We start from the raw sequence: 18,285 nt of genomic DNA, 5'->3' as shown, positions 1-18,285 counted from the left end.
AAAAAGAAAGCGCATGCTATCAGAGAAAGGGCACAACCACCAATGGGAAACAAATTGATGGTTTAAATTTTGAAACCTATGGGTGTTTAAGAAGAGGCCAAATAATCCTAAACAAGGAGATTTCCTGTTTTAGTCCGAAAATATTATCTAAAGAAATTAAAAGGTAGACACAAGGTTGGTGAAATGAAACATTAGGTTGTAGACTGAAGGCTTTCCTTCTCTTAGGCTTCCATTCACATCTGATTTTGAAACTTTTAAGTTGCCAAGAGCAGTTGGTAAAGATCTCATTTTCACTATCTTAATGCAGAAATTTTGAGGAAGTAAGTTTTCATGAATGGGCATGAGCTTCCCTTTCAGACAAAGTTTGTCACTTAGCAAGGACACCCTAACTGCCAGCAGTTTATGCTTAGGAGAGAGCTGCATGCCTGGCTCGGGGCAGATTTGCATATTTTCTATGTATCAAACTCTAGCCTCCCTTTCATAGACAGATAAATGGTATTTAGGACACAGGCTCCAATATTACATATTCTTTTGACAGGACTGGAGAAAAGTCTAGAAAGGTGGAAATAAATATCAGACTTGTAAAACAAATAATAAAAATAATCGCCACAGTAACAACCACAATCATTATAATAAAGCAAAAATGACAACTCCCTTCCCTCCTACTTCTAACATTAAGAAGTGTCAGTATAGTGTTAGGAGTTTTACATACATTATCTATATGAATAGATTGCAAGAACCTTAAGAAGAAAGTACTCTTGATTCCTTTAAGGCTTCACTGGATGTAATAAGGAATAAATACTTCCACTTGTTGACTGCCTTCTGAGGAGACATTTGCAGAACAAGAGACAGATGGGAGAGTGGCTGCAGCAATTTTGTTGGACTGTGTCTAAAGCCATTTAAATGCACGATAAAGACTTCTTAGCTGGCTGGGTGCGGTGGCTTATGCCTGTAATCCCAGCACTTTGGGAGGTTGAGGTGGGCGGATCACGAGGTCAGGAGTTTGAGACCAGCCTGGCCAACAAGGTGAAACCCCGTCTCTATTAAAATAAAACATTAGCTGGGCGTGGTAGTGCATGCCTGTAATCCCAGCTACTCAGGAGGCTGAGGCAGGAGAATTGCTTGAACCCGGGAGGCAGAGCTTGCAGTGAGCAGAGATGGCACCACTGCACTCCAGCTCGGGTGACAGTGTGAGACTCCATCTCAAAACAAACAAACAAAAAAGATTTCTTAGCTGTCAAGTAAATCTGGTCCAACAGATTATTTCATGACTTCATCTATTCCTATTACAGGCTGAGTATCCCTTATCTGAAAATCTGAAATCTGAAATACTTCAAAATCTGAAACTTTTGAATGCTAACATAATGCTCCAAGGGAGTAATTCAGATCTTGGATTTTGGATTAGGAAGGCTCAACCAATGTAATGCAAATATTCCCAAATCTGAAAACCCCAAATTCAAAATACTTCTGGTCTCAAGCATTTTGGATAAGCGACACTTAACCTGTATTATACTTCCTTAAAAGCAAAAAAAAAAAAAAAAAAAAAGAAACACACACACCACAATTTATGTTAAAACAATCTGTAATTCACATTTCCCTAATTCCCTAATTTTATTTCATGGTAAGGTTTTAAGGTAAATTCATACTTTCTCTTTTTTTTTTTATATGGAGTCTCACTCTGTCGCTCAGGTTGGAATTCAGTGACATGATCTTGGCTCACTGCAACCTCTGCCCCTGGGTTCAAGCAACTCTCCTGCCTCACTCAGCCTCCTTAATTGGTGGGATTACAGGTGTGCGCTACCACACCCAGCTAGTTTTGTATTCTGAGTGGAGATGGGGTTTTGCCATGTTGGCCAGGCTGGTCTCAAATTCCTGACCTTAAGTGATCCACCTATCTTGGCCTCCCAAAGTGCTAGGATTACAGGGGTGAGCCACTGCACCCAGCCGGCTTCCTCCTTTTAATAAATTAAATTACAGAAAGAAAGGCCTTGACTGGCAAAATAGCACTGTGGGATATATACCTGTGTCTTCTGGGTGAACGCTGTTATTCTGTTAGCATGCCACATTGCCTGTTTTAAGTTTTGAGAAAATATAAGTTTATAATATAAATTCACACTTTATAAGCTACATGAACACCAGATATACCAAATCTTCCCAGTAGCAGTATACATATCAGATGCAAAACAAAATCCTATTCGTCCTGAGGTACTTTGGCAGCTTTAGACATATTTTATTAACTTAATTCATAATTTATAAGTTGTCTTCTTCAAAATATGATGGGAAATGGCTTACCGGCCATATTGCATTTCAAGCTGCAATCACAGAATTAGTAAAAGTGACATACGGAAGCCTCCCCAGCTCAGAACTGCTCCCTTACCCTGTCACCTTTATCACCTTGGCTTTCAGCACTTGCTCTAGCCCGGAAAGAGAGAACTACAGACACAGCAGTGCTCCGATAAAGGCTGAAATCCGGCTACAGCTCTACTTACTGTATAACTTGACTCCCTAGTGTCTGGCACTTATCCCAAGTTTAAAATAGGCTTTAGTAACTTTCATCGATTTTATCAAGCAAATGGATATAAATCCTGCTAAACGCAAAAGTTAATGACCTTCTCCTTGCATTTAACTAAAAGATGGTAGGTGATGAATCCTATCCACAGTAGGACCAATGTCAAATATGCTGCTCTTGTCCCTTAACATTCAGGGAAGCAGCTGGGACCAGAGAGGTTTGATGAGTTTCCCAATTATACTGAATCCTCGGGGTATTTTCCCTCCTTTGGGAAAAGGAAAAAAGAAATAGACTAACATGAATGTTTCAGAACTTCAAAAAAGTTATCATTTGAGTTGGTTTCTAAATACATGAAAGGGCAGAGTCACATATGAGAATTTTAACTCTCTCTGTGGCTTTATTCTGATTATCTCTCCTGTCAATTATAAAATAAGTAAATGACAAGGACTTCTGGTTGCAAATAAGTACAGGGAACACACAGCCTCTGCTGAGGCAAAGGCTCTCTCCAGCCGCGGAGCCTTTGCTCTCACTTCTTCCTCCTGTCTGGAAGGTTCAGTCCACTCTGCCTCTCTTCCAGCAAAGCCCTATTCATCCTGTGGGATCCAGCTCAAATGTCACCTCCTCTAAGAAATGTCACTCCCTTTCTCTGCTTTCCTTCCCATTAGAATTAATCACTCCCTGTAAACTGGCATAACCTTTCAGGAAGGCAAGTGGCAATATGTGTCAAAACTTTTAAAATATTCACTTCTAGTAACCTTTATCAGGAAACAATGTGAAATGAAGACACAGACTAACATGCAAAATAGTGACTACTTCTTTTATAATAGCAAAAAATAAGAAACCATGAATATCCAGCAGTGGGGAAGACTGGTTGATGCTTGTCACATACCCACATGTTGAGGTATCCACGGGTGAGGCAGAGCTGACAAAGACACTATTAGCCACACAGTTCCCTCATTAGTCAAATGGGAATTACTGTGTAAGATGAGCAATTACATGTCAGGCACACAGCAGTCACTCAATACAAGGTAGCAACTACCATCACCTTTAACTGAAACTGGCCATCAGAGAAATGCAAATCAAAACCACAATAAGATACCATCTCACACCAGTTAGAATGGCAATCACTAAAAAGTCAGGAAACAACAGGTGCTGGAGAGGATGTGGAGAAACAGGAACACTTTTACACTGTTGTTGGGACTATAAACTAGTTCAACCATTGAGGAAGACAGTGTGGCGATTCCTCAAGGATCTAGAACTAGAAACACCATTTGACCCAGCCATCCCATTACTGGGTATATGCCCAAAGGAGTATAAATCATGCTGCTATAAAGACACATGCACACATATGTTTATTGCGGCACTATTCACAATAGCAAAGACTTGGAACCAACCCAAATGTCCATCAGTGGCAGACTGGATTAAGAAAATGTGGCANTACTTCTAACATTAAGAAGTGTCAGTATAGTGTTAGGAGTTTTACATACATTATCTATATGAATAGATTGCAAGAACCTTAAGAAGAAAGTACTCTTGATTCCTTTAAGGCTTCACTGGATGTAATAAGGAATAAATACTTCCACTTGTTGACTGCCTTCTGAGGAGACATTTGCAGAACAAGAGACAGATGGGAGAGTGGCTGCAGCAATTTTGTTGGACTGTGTCTAAAGCCATTTAAATGCACGATAAAGACTTCTTAGCTGGCTGGGTGCGGTGGCTTATGCCTGTAATCCCAGCACTTTGGGAGGTTGAGGTGGGCGGATCACGAGGTCAGGAGTTTGAGACCAGCCTGGCCAACAAGGTGAAACCCCGTCTCTATTAAAAATAAAACATTAGCTGGGCGTGGTAGTGCATGCCTGTAATCCCAGCTACTCAGGAGGCTGAGGCAGGAGAATTGCTTGAACCCGGGAGGCAGAGCTTGCAGTGAGCAGAGATGGCACCACTGCACTCCAGCTCGGGTGACAGTGTGAGACTCCATCTCAAAAACAAACAAACAAAAAAGATTTCTTAGCTGTCAAGTAAATCTGGTCCAACAGATTATTTCATGACTTCATCTATTCCTATTACAGGCTGAGTATCCCTTATCTGAAAATCTGAAATCTGAAATACTTCAAAATCTGAAACTTTTTGAATGCTAACATAATGCTCCAAGGGAGTAATTCAGATCTTGGATTTTTGGATTAGGAAGGCTCAACCAATGTAATGCAAATATTCCCAAATCTGAAAAACCCCAAATTCAAAATACTTCTGGTCTCAAGCATTTTGGATAAGCGACACTTAACCTGTATTATACTTCCTTAAAAGCAAAGAAAAAAAAAAAAAAAAAAGAAACACACACACCACAATTTATGTTAAAACAATCTGTAATTCACATTTCCCTAATTCCCTAATTTTTATTTCATGGTAAGGTTTTAAGGTAAATTCATACTTTCTCTTTTTTTTTTTATATGGAGTCTCACTCTGTCGCTCAGGTTGGAATTCAGTGACATGATCTTGGCTCACTGCAACCTCTGCCCCCTGGGTTCAAGCAACTCTCCTGCCTCACTCAGCCTCCTTAATTGGTGGGATTACAGGTGTGCGCTACCACACCCAGCTAGTTTTTGTATTCTGAGTGGAGATGGGGTTTTGCCATGTTGGCCAGGCTGGTCTCAAATTCCTGACCTTAAGTGATCCACCTATCTTGGCCTCCCAAAGTGCTAGGATTACAGGGGTGAGCCACTGCACCCAGCCGGCTTCCTCCTTTTAATAAATTAAATTACAGAAAGAAAGGCCTTGACTGGCAAAATAGCACTGTGGGATATATACCTGTGTCTTCTGGGTGAACGCTGTTATTCTGTTAGCATGCCACATTGCCTGTTTTTAAGTTTTTGAGAAAATATAAGTTTATAATATAAATTCACACTTTATAAGCTACATGAACACCAGATATACCAAATCTTCCCAGTAGCAGTATACATATCAGATGCAAAAACAAAATCCTATTCGTCCTGAGGTACTTTGGCAGCTTTAGACATATTTTATTAACTTAATTCATAATTTATAAGTTGTCTTCTTCAAAATATGATGGGAAATGGCTTACCGGCCATATTGCATTTCAAGCTGCAATCACAGAATTAGTAAAAAGTGACATACGGAAGCCTCCCCAGCTCAGAACTGCTCCCTTACCCTGTCACCTTTATCACCTTGGCTTTCAGCACTTGCTCTAGCCCGGAAAGAGAGAACTACAGACACAGCAGTGCTCCGATAAAGGCTGAAATCCGGCTACAGCTCTACTTACTGTATAACTTGACTCCCTAGTGTCTGGCACTTATCCCAAGTTTAAAAATAGGCTTTAGTAACTTTCATCGATTTTATCAAGCAAATGGATATAAATCCTGCTAAACGCAAAAAGTTAATGACCTTCTCCTTGCATTTAACTAAAAGATGGTAGGTGATGAATCCTATCCACAGTAGGACCAATGTCAAATATGCTGCTCTTGTCCCTTAACATTCAGGGAAGCAGCTGGGACCAGAGAGGTTTGATGAGTTTCCCAATTATACTGAATCCTCGGGGTATTTTTCCCTCCTTTGGGAAAAGGAAAAAAGAAATAGACTAACATGAATGTTTCAGAACTTCAAAAAAGTTATCATTTGAGTTGGTTTCTAAATACATGAAAGGGCAGAGTCACATATGAGAATTTTAACTCTCTCTGTGGCTTTATTCTGATTATCTCTCCTGTCAATTATAAAATAAGTAAATGACAAGGACTTCTGGTTGCAAATAAGTACAGGGAACACACAGCCTCTGCTGAGGCAAAGGCTCTCTCCAGCCGCGGAGCCTTTGCTCTCACTTCTTCCTCCTGTCTGGAAGGTTCAGTCCACTCTGCCTCTCTTCCAGCAAAGCCCTATTCATCCTGTGGGATCCAGCTCAAATGTCACCTCCTCTAAGAAATGTCACTCCCTTTCTCTGCTTTCCTTCCCATTAGAATTAATCACTCCCTGTAAACTGGCATAACCTTTCAGGAAGGCAAGTGGCAATATGTGTCAAAACTTTTAAAATATTCACTTCTAGTAACCTTTATCAGGAAACAATGTGAAATGAAGACACAGACTAACATGCAAAAATAGTGACTACTTCTTTTATAATAGCAAAAAATAAGAAACCATGAATATCCAGCAGTGGGGGAAGACTGGTTGATGCTTGTCACATACCCACATGTTGAGGTATCCACGGGTGAGGCAGAGCTGACAAAGACACTATTAGCCACACAGTTCCCTCATTAGTCAAATGGGAATTACTGTGTAAGATGAGCAATTACATGTCAGGCACACAGCAGTCACTCAATACAAGGTAGCAACTACCATCACCTTTAACTGAAACTGGCCATCAGAGAAATGCAAATCAAAACCACAATAAGATACCATCTCACACCAGTTAGAATGGCAATCACTAAAAAGTCAGGAAACAACAGGTGCTGGAGAGGATGTGGAGAAACAGGAACACTTTTACACTGTTGTTGGGACTATAAACTAGTTCAACCATTGAGGAAGACAGTGTGGCGATTCCTCAAGGATCTAGAACTAGAAACACCATTTGACCCAGCCATCCCATTACTGGGTATATGCCCAAAGGAGTATAAATCATGCTGCTATAAAGACACATGCACACATATGTTTATTGCGGCACTATTCACAATAGCAAAGACTTGGAACCAACCCAAATGTCCATCAGTGGCAGACTGGATTAAGAAAATGTGGCACATATACACTATGGAATACTATGCTGCCATAAAAAAGGATGAGTCCATGTCCTTTGTAGGGACATGGATGAAGCTGGAAACCATCATTCTGAGCAACTATGGCAAGGAGAGAAAACCAAACACCGCATGTTCTCACTCATAGGTGGGAATTGAACAGTGAGATCACTTGGACACAGGAAGGGGAATACCACACACCGGGGCCTGTTGTGGGGAGAGGGGAGAGAGGAGGGATAGCATTAGGAGATATACCTAATGTAAATGGCGAGTTAACAGGTGCAGCACACCAACATGGCACATGTATACATATGTAACAAACCTGCACATTGTGCACATGTACCCTAAAACTTAAAGTATAATAAAAAAAACAAAAAAAAAATTGTTATAAAAATTCATATGTCATTTAAAAAATGGAATAAGGCCAGGCGTGATTGCTCATGCCTGTAATCCCAGCACTTTGGAAGGCTGAGGCAGGTCAGATCACTTGAGGTCAGGAGTTCAAGACCAGCCCGGCCAACATAGTGAAACCAAGTCTCTACTAAAAATACAAAAAATTAGTTGGGCGTGCTGGCGCAAGCCTGTAATCCCAGCTACTGGGGAGGCTGAGGCAGAAGAATTGCTTGAATCCAGGAGGCAGAGGTTGCAGTGAGCTGAGATAGCGCCACTGCACTCCAGCCTGGGCGACAGAGCGAGACTCCATCTCAAAAAAAAAAAAAAAAAAAAAAATGGAATAAAACATCTATGCATTTCTACTTATAAACACAGGCAAAAAGGAAATGAAATTAGGGAATTTGGGAGAAGTGGCAAATGTATGAGTCATAAATAGGATCTGCCATTTTCTATGTTTTCAAATAACAAGCCTGTATTTGTGCACACTTTTAAAATTGAAATAAAATTTTCTTTTGTGGGGACAAAGAAAGCTACATATGCAATTTGATTGAAGATATGTAAAGATATGCATTAAAAATTAGAGAACAAACCCAAAATGATAATGGTGAGATTATGGGTGCATTTTCTTTTGTTTTTTAATTTCTCAGATTTCTTATCAAAGCCTTGAATTTGTTGTATAGTAAGTTTTTGCAAGATATTTATGGCAGTAACTACTTCAATAATGAGATATGAAACAGGCACGAAAATAAGACCATGTTAAGAGGGGTCTTACGACTAAATAAGGGATTTATGTTTTATCCTGCAGGCAATGGGGGCAGTTATCGGAAAGGTCTCCCTGGGGTCCGTGAGGCATGAGACTATTAGGAATGAATAAGAATGGAGACAGGGATGTCAATCTGGAGACAGCTGGATTAACAGAAGATGGTGCTGGGACCAAGTCAGTAGCTCTGAGTAGGGAGGGAAAGATGTGGGTAGATTCCAGATACTTTTAAAAGTAGCATTAATAGGACTTGAAGACCGAGTGACTATGAGAGGTAAGTTAAAAAGAAGGTTCACCACACGTTCTCACTCATACGTGGGAATTGAACAATGAGAACATTTGGACGTAGGATGGGGAACATCACACACCAGGGCCTGTTATGGGGTAGGGGGAGCAGGTAGGGATGGCATTAGGAGATATACCTAATGTAAATGATGAGTTAATGGGTGCAGCACGCCAACATGGGACATGTATACATGTGTAACAAACCTGCACGTTGTGCACATGTACCCTAGAACTTAACGTATAATAATAATAAAAAAAAGATTCAAAGTATTCAAGTTTTGGTGTCAAATTACCTGGGTGAAGTACCCTTCTACCGTTCACTGACAGGGAACAATATGCTTGGAGTTATTGCCTTGGGGCAGGCAGTGCACCATTATCTGATTGCATTCTCAGGACAACTCTTGGTAGGAGAACTATTTCCACTTTATAGGTAAGAAAGCTGAAGCTCAGAGAAGTAAAATATCTTGCCCAAGGGCATCTATGTAATTAGGGTGCTGGAATTCAAATTCAGCTAGCAGTGACTCTTGAGAGTCCATGATTAAGCCACCAATGTCCTGCCTCCCAGCCCAACAGGAAGAACAAGTTCAGAGGGAGGGTTGGAGAGTAGAGAAGAAAAGCAAAAAAAGATAACAGGTTCAGGCCAGCACGACGGCTCATGTGTGTAATCCTAGCACTTTGGGAGGCCAAGGTGGGAAGACTGCTTGAGCCCAGGAGTTCAAGACCAGCTTGGGCAATGTAGGGAGATCCCATCTGTATAAAAAATGTTTAAAAATTAGCTGGGCATAGTGGCATGCACCTGTAGTCTCAGCTACTTGGGAGGCTGAGACAGGAGGATTGCTTGAGCTCAGAAGGTCGAGGCTACAGTGAGCCATGATAGTGCCACTGCCCTCCAGCCTGGGCAACAGAGTAAGAATATGTCTGAAAAAAAAAAAAAGAGAGAGAGATCAACAGTGTAAAACACCAAAAATCCTAATCAAACAAACAAAATGAGGACTGAAAAGCTGCTACTGGTTTTAAAAGTATTACGATTTAGAATTTTGATCTCTATGTCCAAATTATAATTTTCTTGCATACATATATTTAAAAACTATAGTACCATGTTTAATATAAGGATTTTCAAATGTTCTTGGGTTATAACATTATAATTCTTAGGCTTTCTATGAAGCATATACATTTTAGTTTTGCATATAATTTTCATTTTCATCATTCTCAAAACCAGTCTTTGTTCTAGCTTTATCTCTGAGTAACGGTCAAGCCAGCAAACACAACTTCAATCCTATGTGTAAGCAAAATGATTTTTTTAATCAAATTAGTAATTTAAGAGATAGTAGAAATCTAGCCCAACTTGGGCAACAGAATAAAAATTCCAGTAATTTGTAATACGAAATCGAAGCATACATAATGATGCCCAGTTTTGCCCTGGTGTGGTGGCTCATGCCTATAATGCCCAGCACTTTGAGAGGCCGAGGTGGGAAGACTACTTGAGCCCAGGGGTTTGTGACCAGCCTGGGAACACAGGGAGACCCCATCTCTATGAGAAAAAAAAAAAATTAGCCAGGCGTGGTGGTACGTGCCTGTGGCTTCAAGCTACTTGGGAGGCTAAGGTAGGAGGAATGGCGCCCAGAGGTCAAGGCTGCAGTCAGCCATGATCACACCATGCACTCCAGCCTGGGCAACAGAATAAGACCCTGTCTCAAACAAACAAACAAAACTCCCCCAAAACCAGGGATAAACAAGTATTTAAAGATTTAAAGATATTTAAATCTAAATATTAAAACAAGTATTTAAATATTTAAAGACAAATATTTAAAAATTTATCTCTGACTAGCTATTAAAGGATCAATATTTAGCCCCATTCCCTTCACCTATATGTATAAAGAAGGTTCATCACTAGCTAAATATCTTCTAAAATCCTTACTCATTCTTCCTATGGAGCAAATAGGCAAAGGGTCAGTGAGAAATACTCCATAATTACACAACTTTTGAAACAGAAAAGTCTAGATGTAGAGATAGGTCTTTTAAAGCAATATCTAACATACAGACATCGAGATGAAAAATATTGAGTTTGATCTCACAAGAATTTTAAAATCCTGCATGATGAAAGATACCATAAACAAAGTTAACAACAACAACAAAAATAGAGCAGGAGAAACTATCTGCCACATAAGTAACAACAGATTAATATGTGTAATAGGTAAAGAACTGTAAGTCATTATGAAAGAAACATATCTTAGTAGAAAAAATACACAACAGATTAAAAATGACAATTCACTGAAGAAATACAAAGTCAAAAACCACACCAAAAGGTGCTCAACTTCATGAATAATTAATGAAATGCAAGTGAAAAAAATCAGCAGAAGCTCTTTTGTGTGACCCTTACTTACTCAACCGAACTGCAAGTTTTACCAACCACATGCTCTTTTCCCTCTGTGAAACCTCCTTGATTCTCAGAGTACTATCAAAGCTGGTAGGTTACTCTATTTGAGCCTTTGCACTTCTATTTCCACTAGTTGAGTTACATGTTTACCAGTAGTAATTTAGGTTTGTTTCCCAGTGTATTTACGTCAATTGTATTTGTTATAATTATGTAACTTACTTACCTATTCTATAAATGGATGGAATATAAGTATAGAAAGAGTACTTATTTCTCTGAAAATTAATCTGAATATTTTGGAAAGACTAGATGAAGGTGAAAAGCTTAAGAAAGCTCTGTAATTAGTGGTGGATAGAATTAATGTAAGAGACTAGGATTTGAACTCAGATGAATTAGTTCCATTAAGTTCTCATTCCACTGTAAACTTAAACTAAAAATGGCAGATGATCTATAATGGGCATAGTTTATGCATGCAAGATGACGACAAATTCTATAAAAGTGTTTATCACTTTAAAAAATAATTTTCTCAATAACTTTTTTTGTGTGTTTGTATGACAGAGTCTCTCGCTGTTGCCCAGGCTGAAGTACACTGGCATGATCCTGGCTCACTGCAACTTCTGCCTCCTGGGTTCAAGCTATCCTCCTGCCTCAGCCTTCTGAGTAGCTGGGACTACAGGTGCGTGTCACCACGCCAGTTAATTCTTGTATTTTTAGTACAGATGGGGTTTCGTCATGGTGGCCAGGCTGGTCTTGAACTCCTGACCTCAGGTGATGTGCCTGCCTTGGCCTCCCAAAGTGCAGGGATTACAGGTATGAGACACTGCACCCGACCCTCAATAACTCTTTGGACAACTACTAGTCTTGATTTCAAAATACAAGAAAATTTCTATGATAATGAAATGCCTATTTTTGCTTCTCAGATTAACAAAAACAAACAAAAGAATAATACCTTGTGGTAGTAATGGTACATGGAAATGAACACTCTGATAAAATGTTGATGGGAGTGTAAACTTGTACAGTTTTTGGGAGGACTTATTGGGGAGTTATTTATCAAAATTAAAAATGACTCAATAGTAATTAACAACTCAACTTACCTACTGCCTGAAACAAAAATTGGACAAAGCATACAATGGTTTCAGTAACTGAATATTAGTAAATGATGGATAACGATCCCTTAGATATCACTGCCTTGGGAGAGTTTCCAGGCTACGGGGCAGCGAGAGAAAACTTAAGTGAAACTCAATAGAGTTGAGGGCACAGAGCTCAGAGTCTGAGAAGACCAAAGGGGTGAATTTTTTCAGAAAAGAGTGCCACAGAGAAAAGAGCTGAACAGAAAGGGAGCTCCTGAGATCTGCACAGGACCTGCCCACTAGTATTCAGTAGAGTATTAATTAGTGCACGTGGTATGAGGAAACTGTCTGAGGCCAGGGAAATAATCATCCAAAAGGATTTAAGGGAACAGCTCCCCATGTTCACACAGGCCTAGGAACAATGACTATTTTTGTCAGCCAGCCAGAAAATCTCAAAATTCCTGCTACATTAGGTAGAGTTCTCAGAAGTGTCTTGCCTTAAGAAGTAGGGATTAATTATCTCTAGAATAAATGCTGCTCTGGTTCCACTTAACGAATCTTAAAAGTAGAATTTGAGTGCAAGGAGAGGGAAAGCATTAGGACAAATACCTAATGCATGTGGGGCTTAAAACCTAGATGACGGGTTGATAATGCAGCAAACCACCATGGCACATGTATACCTATGCAACAAACCTGCACACTGCACATGTATCCCAGAGCTTAAAGTAAAATTTTTTTAAAAAGTAGAATTTGGTCTGGGCGTGGTGGCTCAGGCCTGTAATACCACCACTTGGGGAGGCCAAGGTGGGTGGATCACGAGGTCAGGAGTTTGAGACCAGCCTGGCCAGCATGGTGAAACCCCATCTCTACTAAAAATACAAAAATTAGCCCAGCATGGTGGCGCACACCTGTAATCCCAGCTACTTGGGAGGCTGAGGCAAGAGAATCGCTTGAACCTGGGAGGTGGAGGTTGCAGTGAGCCAAGATCATACCACTGCACTCCAGCCTCTGGGACAGAGCAAGACTCCATCTCAACACAAACAAACAAACAAAGTAGAATTTGAAAGGATCAAACTGTTTCCAAGTACCTTAATTGCACCCAGAACAAAGCTCAATGACCCATAGTGTGGAGAAAAACCAATCAATCAAAAGCTACCTAGAATAGACACAGATGTTAGAATTAGCAGACAAGAACATTAAGGTAGCAATTTTATCTGTCTTCCATATGTTCAAAAATCTTGAGCAAAGATGGAACATGTTAAATAGAAACACATAAGACATAAAAATACTGAAATCTAACTTTTAGAGATGAAAACTACAATGAAGAAAAAAATACACTGTAAAAGATTAATGGCATATTAAACACATATTAATGTATTAATGGCATATTAAACACATATTAGCAAACTTACAGCATAGGAATTGAACTTGTCTAAAAACACAGAGAAAGAAGACTAAAAAAGAAAAACCTAAAGAAGCCTAATATGTATGTGATTGTAGTTCCCAAAGGAGGAACAGAAAAAATGTGAAATTTTTCTGATTTTGATGAAAAGTAGAAACTCACAAATCTATGAAGCTCAGTGAACTCCCAAGCACAAAAAAACTAAGAGAAACTACACTAAGGCACATGTGACCAAACTGATCAACACCAGTAAGAAAGAGAATCTTAAAAGCAGCCAGAGGGGGCTGGAAAAGACACATGTATGGAGGAGGAAAGATAAGGATGACTGGAGATTTCTTGTCTAAAACAATGCAAGTGACGCAAGTGAGAAGACAGTGGAGCAACTTTCTTTCTTTCTTTGAGACAGAGACAGGCTGTCGCCCAGGCTGGAGTTGCAGTGGTGCGATCTCAGCTGACTGCAACCTTCGCCTCCTGGGTTCAAGTGATTCTCCTGCCTCAGCCTCCTAAGTAGCTGGGATTACAGGCACCTGCCACCATACCTGGCTAAGTTTGTATTTTTAGTAGAGACAGGGTTTTACCATGTTGCCCAGGCTGGTCTTGAACTCCTGGCCTCAAGTGATCTGCCCGCCTCAGTCCTCCAAAGGGCTAGGATTACAGGCATTAGCCACCGCACTGTGGCCAACTTTCAGTACTAATATTTAGAAACGGTCAACCTAGAATTCTAAAGCCAGTGAAAATACCTTTCAAAAGCAAAGATGAAATTCTTTTCCAGACATACAAAAGCTGAAATAATGCAGGTTTGCTGGTGATGAACTAAAATATTTTTTAAAAATTCTTCAGGCCGGGCACAGTGGCTCACACCTATAATCCCAGCACTTTGGGAGGCCGAGGTGGGCGGATCACGAGGTCAGGAGATTGAGACCGTCCTGGCTAACACGGTGAAACCCCGTCTCTACTAAAATACAAAAAATTAGCCAGGCGTGGTGGCGGCGCCTGTAGTCCCAGCTACTCGGGAGACTGAGGCAGGAGAATGGTGTAAACTCGGGAGGCGGAGCTTGCAGTGAGCCCAGATTGTGCCACTGCACTTCAGCCTGGGCCACAGAGCCAGGCTGCATCTCAAAAAAACAAAACAAAACAAAAATTCTTCAAGTAGGCCAGGCGCAGTGACTCACACCTGTAATTCCAGCACTTTGGAAGGCCGAGGCGGGTGGATCACCTGAAGTCGGGAGTTTGAGACCATCCAGACCAACATGGAGAAACCCGTCTCTACTAAAAATACAAAATTAGCCGGGCATGGTGACACATGCCTGTAATCCCAGCTACTCAGGAGGCTGGGGCAGGAGAATCACTTGAACCTGGGAGGCGGATGTTGCGGTGAGCCAAGATCGCACCATTGCACTCCAGCCTGGACAACAAGAGTGAAACTCTGTCTCAAAAAAAAAAGAAAAAAGAAAGAAAAGAGAAGAAAATTCTTCAGATCGTCTGGGCATGGTGGTTCATACCTATAATCCCAGCACTTTGGGAGACAGATCACTTGAGGAGGACCCAAGTGGATCACTTTGAGAGGCGGGTGGATCACTCGAGATCAGGAGTGAAAGACCAGCCTGGTCAACATGCCAAAACCCTATCTCTACTAAAAATACAAAAATTAGCCAGGCCACGTAGTGCCCACCTGTAATTCCAGCTACTCAGGAGGCCGAGTCAGGAGAATCACATGAACGCGAAAGGTGGAGGTTGCAGTGAGCCAAGATCACACCACTGAACTCCAGCCTGGGTGACAGAGCGAGACTCCATCTCATAAATAAATAAATAAATAAATATTCTTGCTTCACCATCTTGGATCCTGGGGAGGCCTGCTAGGAACAGGACTTCTAAAAGGAAATACGTCTGGAAAGCAGGCTGTAGTCCAAAGCCATTTTTGCTGGCTATAAGTGGGGTCTCCAGAACCAAAGGGAACACATCTCTTCTTAAAATTAAGGTGTTTATGCCTGAGAGGAAACAGAATTATATTTGGGCAAGAGATGTCCTTATGTATACAAAGCAAAGAACAACATGGTGACTCCTGGCAGCAAACCAAACAAAACCAGAGTGATCTGGGGAAAGGTAACTTGGGCCCACGAAAACAGTGGCATGGTTTGTGCCAAATTCTGAAGCAATCTTCCTGCTAGAGCTATTGGACACAGAGTCCAAGTGATGCTGTACCCCTCAAGGATTTAAACTAATGAAACAATAATAAATAAAAGTGGATTTGTAAAAAACAAAACAAAACAAAATTTTAGGTAAAGGTAAATGATCACAGTATCTACACAAACAGATAAAGAGCACTGGGGCAACTTAGATCAAATGGACAAATCCCTTAAAAGACACAAACTACCAAAGCTCACTAAAAAAGCAACAGATAGCCCAAATAGCCCCGCAGCTCTTAAAGAAACTGAATTTGTAGCTAAGCCTTCTACACATAAAAAACTTCAGGCTGAGATGGCTTCACTGCTGAAGTCTACCAAACATTTAAGGAAGAAATAATACCATTTCTAACCAAACTCTTTCAAAAAACTGAAAAGAAAGGACTACTTCCTAGTTAATTCTATGAGGCTAGTATTACCCTCAACTCAGAATCAAAGATACTAAAAGTACAGATCATGTCTTTTACACACACAGACATAAAATTGAAAACAAGATTTTAGCAAGTCTAGTCATCAAACCTACAAAGTGATAGTACATCATAACCAGGTGGGGTTTATGAATGGAATAACATTTCAAAATCAATCAAGGTAATTTACCATAATGGCAAAATTAAAAACCCTACAAATATTTCAATAAATGCATAAAAAGCATCTGACAAAATCCAACATCCATTTGTGATTCAAAACTCCATTAAAGCAGGAGTAGAAGGGAAGTTCTTCAAGTTGATATGGTCATTTATGAAAAACCTACAGGGTTGGGCGCGGTGGCTCATGCCTGTAATCCCAGCACTTTGGGAGACTGAGGCGGGTGGATCACGAGCTCAGGAGATCAACACCATCCTGGCTAACACAGTGAAACCCCGTCTCTACTAAAAATACAAAAAAAAAAAAAATTAGCTGGGCATGGTGGCGGGCGCCTGTAGTCCCAGCCACTCAGGAGGCTGATGCAGGAGAATGGCGTGAACCTGGGAGGCGGAGCTTGCAGTAAGCTGAGATCACACCACTGCACTCCAGCATGGGCGACAGAGCGAGACTCTGTCTCAAAAAAAAAAAAAAACCCTACAGGTAGCATAATATTTAAGGGTGAAAGAAAGATTGAATACTTTCGTCCTGAGATCAGAAACAGGATAATATGCCCACGCTCACCATTTCTTTTCAAGATTGTAGGAGAGATTCTAGCCAGTACTCTCTCTCTCTCCATATATATATACATACACACACACACATAAATATATATAACATATATATTATCTATTCTATATACTAGCAATGAGCAACCAAAATATAAATTAAAAGTACCATTTATAATAGCATCTGGAAATATGATAAACTTACAGATAAATCTAAGAAAAGACATGAAAGACCTCTACAGTAAAAACTATAAAACTCTGCTGAGAAAAACTGAAGACCTAAATAAATGTTAAGATGTACCATGGTCATGGGTCACAAGACTCAATATTGTTAAGATGTCAATTTTCTCCTTATTGATCTAAAGATTCAGTGCAATCTCTAACAAAATTCCAGCAATTATTTTTTAAGAAATTGACAAGCTGATTCTAAACTTCAGATGGAACTGCTGAAGATGTAGAATAGCCAAAACTTTGAAAAAGAATAAAATGGAAGGACTAACATTACCTAATTTCAAGACTTACAAAACTATAGTAATCAAGACAGTGTGGAATTTGAAAAAGACAGACAAATAGTCTTCATCTTTGCTGAAGACTAATTACTCTGGGATTATTACCTAACGTGTCTGTTTCTCTGAATCAGATGATAAGAAGTTGGCCCCTTTCTGGGTGAAGGCTTTTCAAAGTAAGACGTGGTTGACTTGAGTCATATTTATTTGCAGTAGGACGTAAGCATGTTTCACATCCCCAGTTTTACATGGTACCCTCAAAATATCAATTTTCTCAAAATTCATTTAGGAAATAATACTTGGGAATAGTAAACATTCAAAAATAATCTTACAGGCTGGGTGTGATGGCTTACACCTGTAATCCTGGCACTTTGGGAGGCTGAGGTGAGCGGATCACTTGAGGTCAGGAATTGGAGACCAACCTAGCCAACATGGTGAAACCCTATCTCTACTAAACATACAAAAATTAGCCGGGCATGGTGGCAGGTGCCTATAATCCCAGCTATTCAGGAGGCTGAGGCAGGAGAATCACTTGAACCCAGGAGGTGGAGGTTGCAGTGAGCCAAGATTACGCCAGCCGGGGTGACAGAGCAAGACTCCATCTCAGAAAAAAAAAAAAAAATCAGCTGGGTACAGTGGCTCACACCTGTAAATTCCAGCACTTTGGGAGGCTGAGGGAGACAGATCACTTGAGGCAAGAAGTTCAAGACCAGCCTGGCCAACATGATGAAACCTCGACTCTACTAAAAAAATACAAAAATTAGCCATGCGTGGTGACACATGCCTATAATCCCAGCTACCTGGGAGGCAGAGGCAGGAGAATGGCTTGAACCTGGGAGGCAGAGGCTGCAGTGAGCCAAGATTGCACCACTGCATTCCAGTCTGGGAAACAGAGTGACTCTGTCTCAAAAAAAAAAAAAAAAAAAAAAAAAAAAAAAAA

The 18,285-nt window shown here is 40.4% G+C and overlaps 1 protein-coding gene and 1 pseudogene across 1 annotated transcript in view; one reads left to right on the top strand and one right to left on the bottom strand.

Moving 5' to 3' along the window:
* Positions 1-18,285, bottom strand: part of PKP2 (plakophilin 2) — a 117,599-nt gene that overhangs the window by 65,873 nt on the left and 33,441 nt on the right. The gene's annotated exons all lie outside the window — the stretch shown is intronic.
* Positions 5,871-15,743, top strand: LOC108537916 (60S ribosomal protein L35a pseudogene; annotated as a pseudogene).

This window comes from Rhinopithecus bieti, unplaced genomic scaffold (assembly GCF_001698545.2).
Source record: "Rhinopithecus bieti isolate Rb0 unplaced genomic scaffold, ASM169854v2 scaffold_72, whole genome shotgun sequence".
In the NCBI taxonomy this organism is placed as follows: domain Eukaryota; kingdom Metazoa; phylum Chordata; class Mammalia; order Primates; family Cercopithecidae; genus Rhinopithecus; species Rhinopithecus bieti.
The sequence above is the reverse complement of the archived record's forward strand: the minus strand, read 5'-3'. Positions and strand labels throughout refer to the sequence as shown.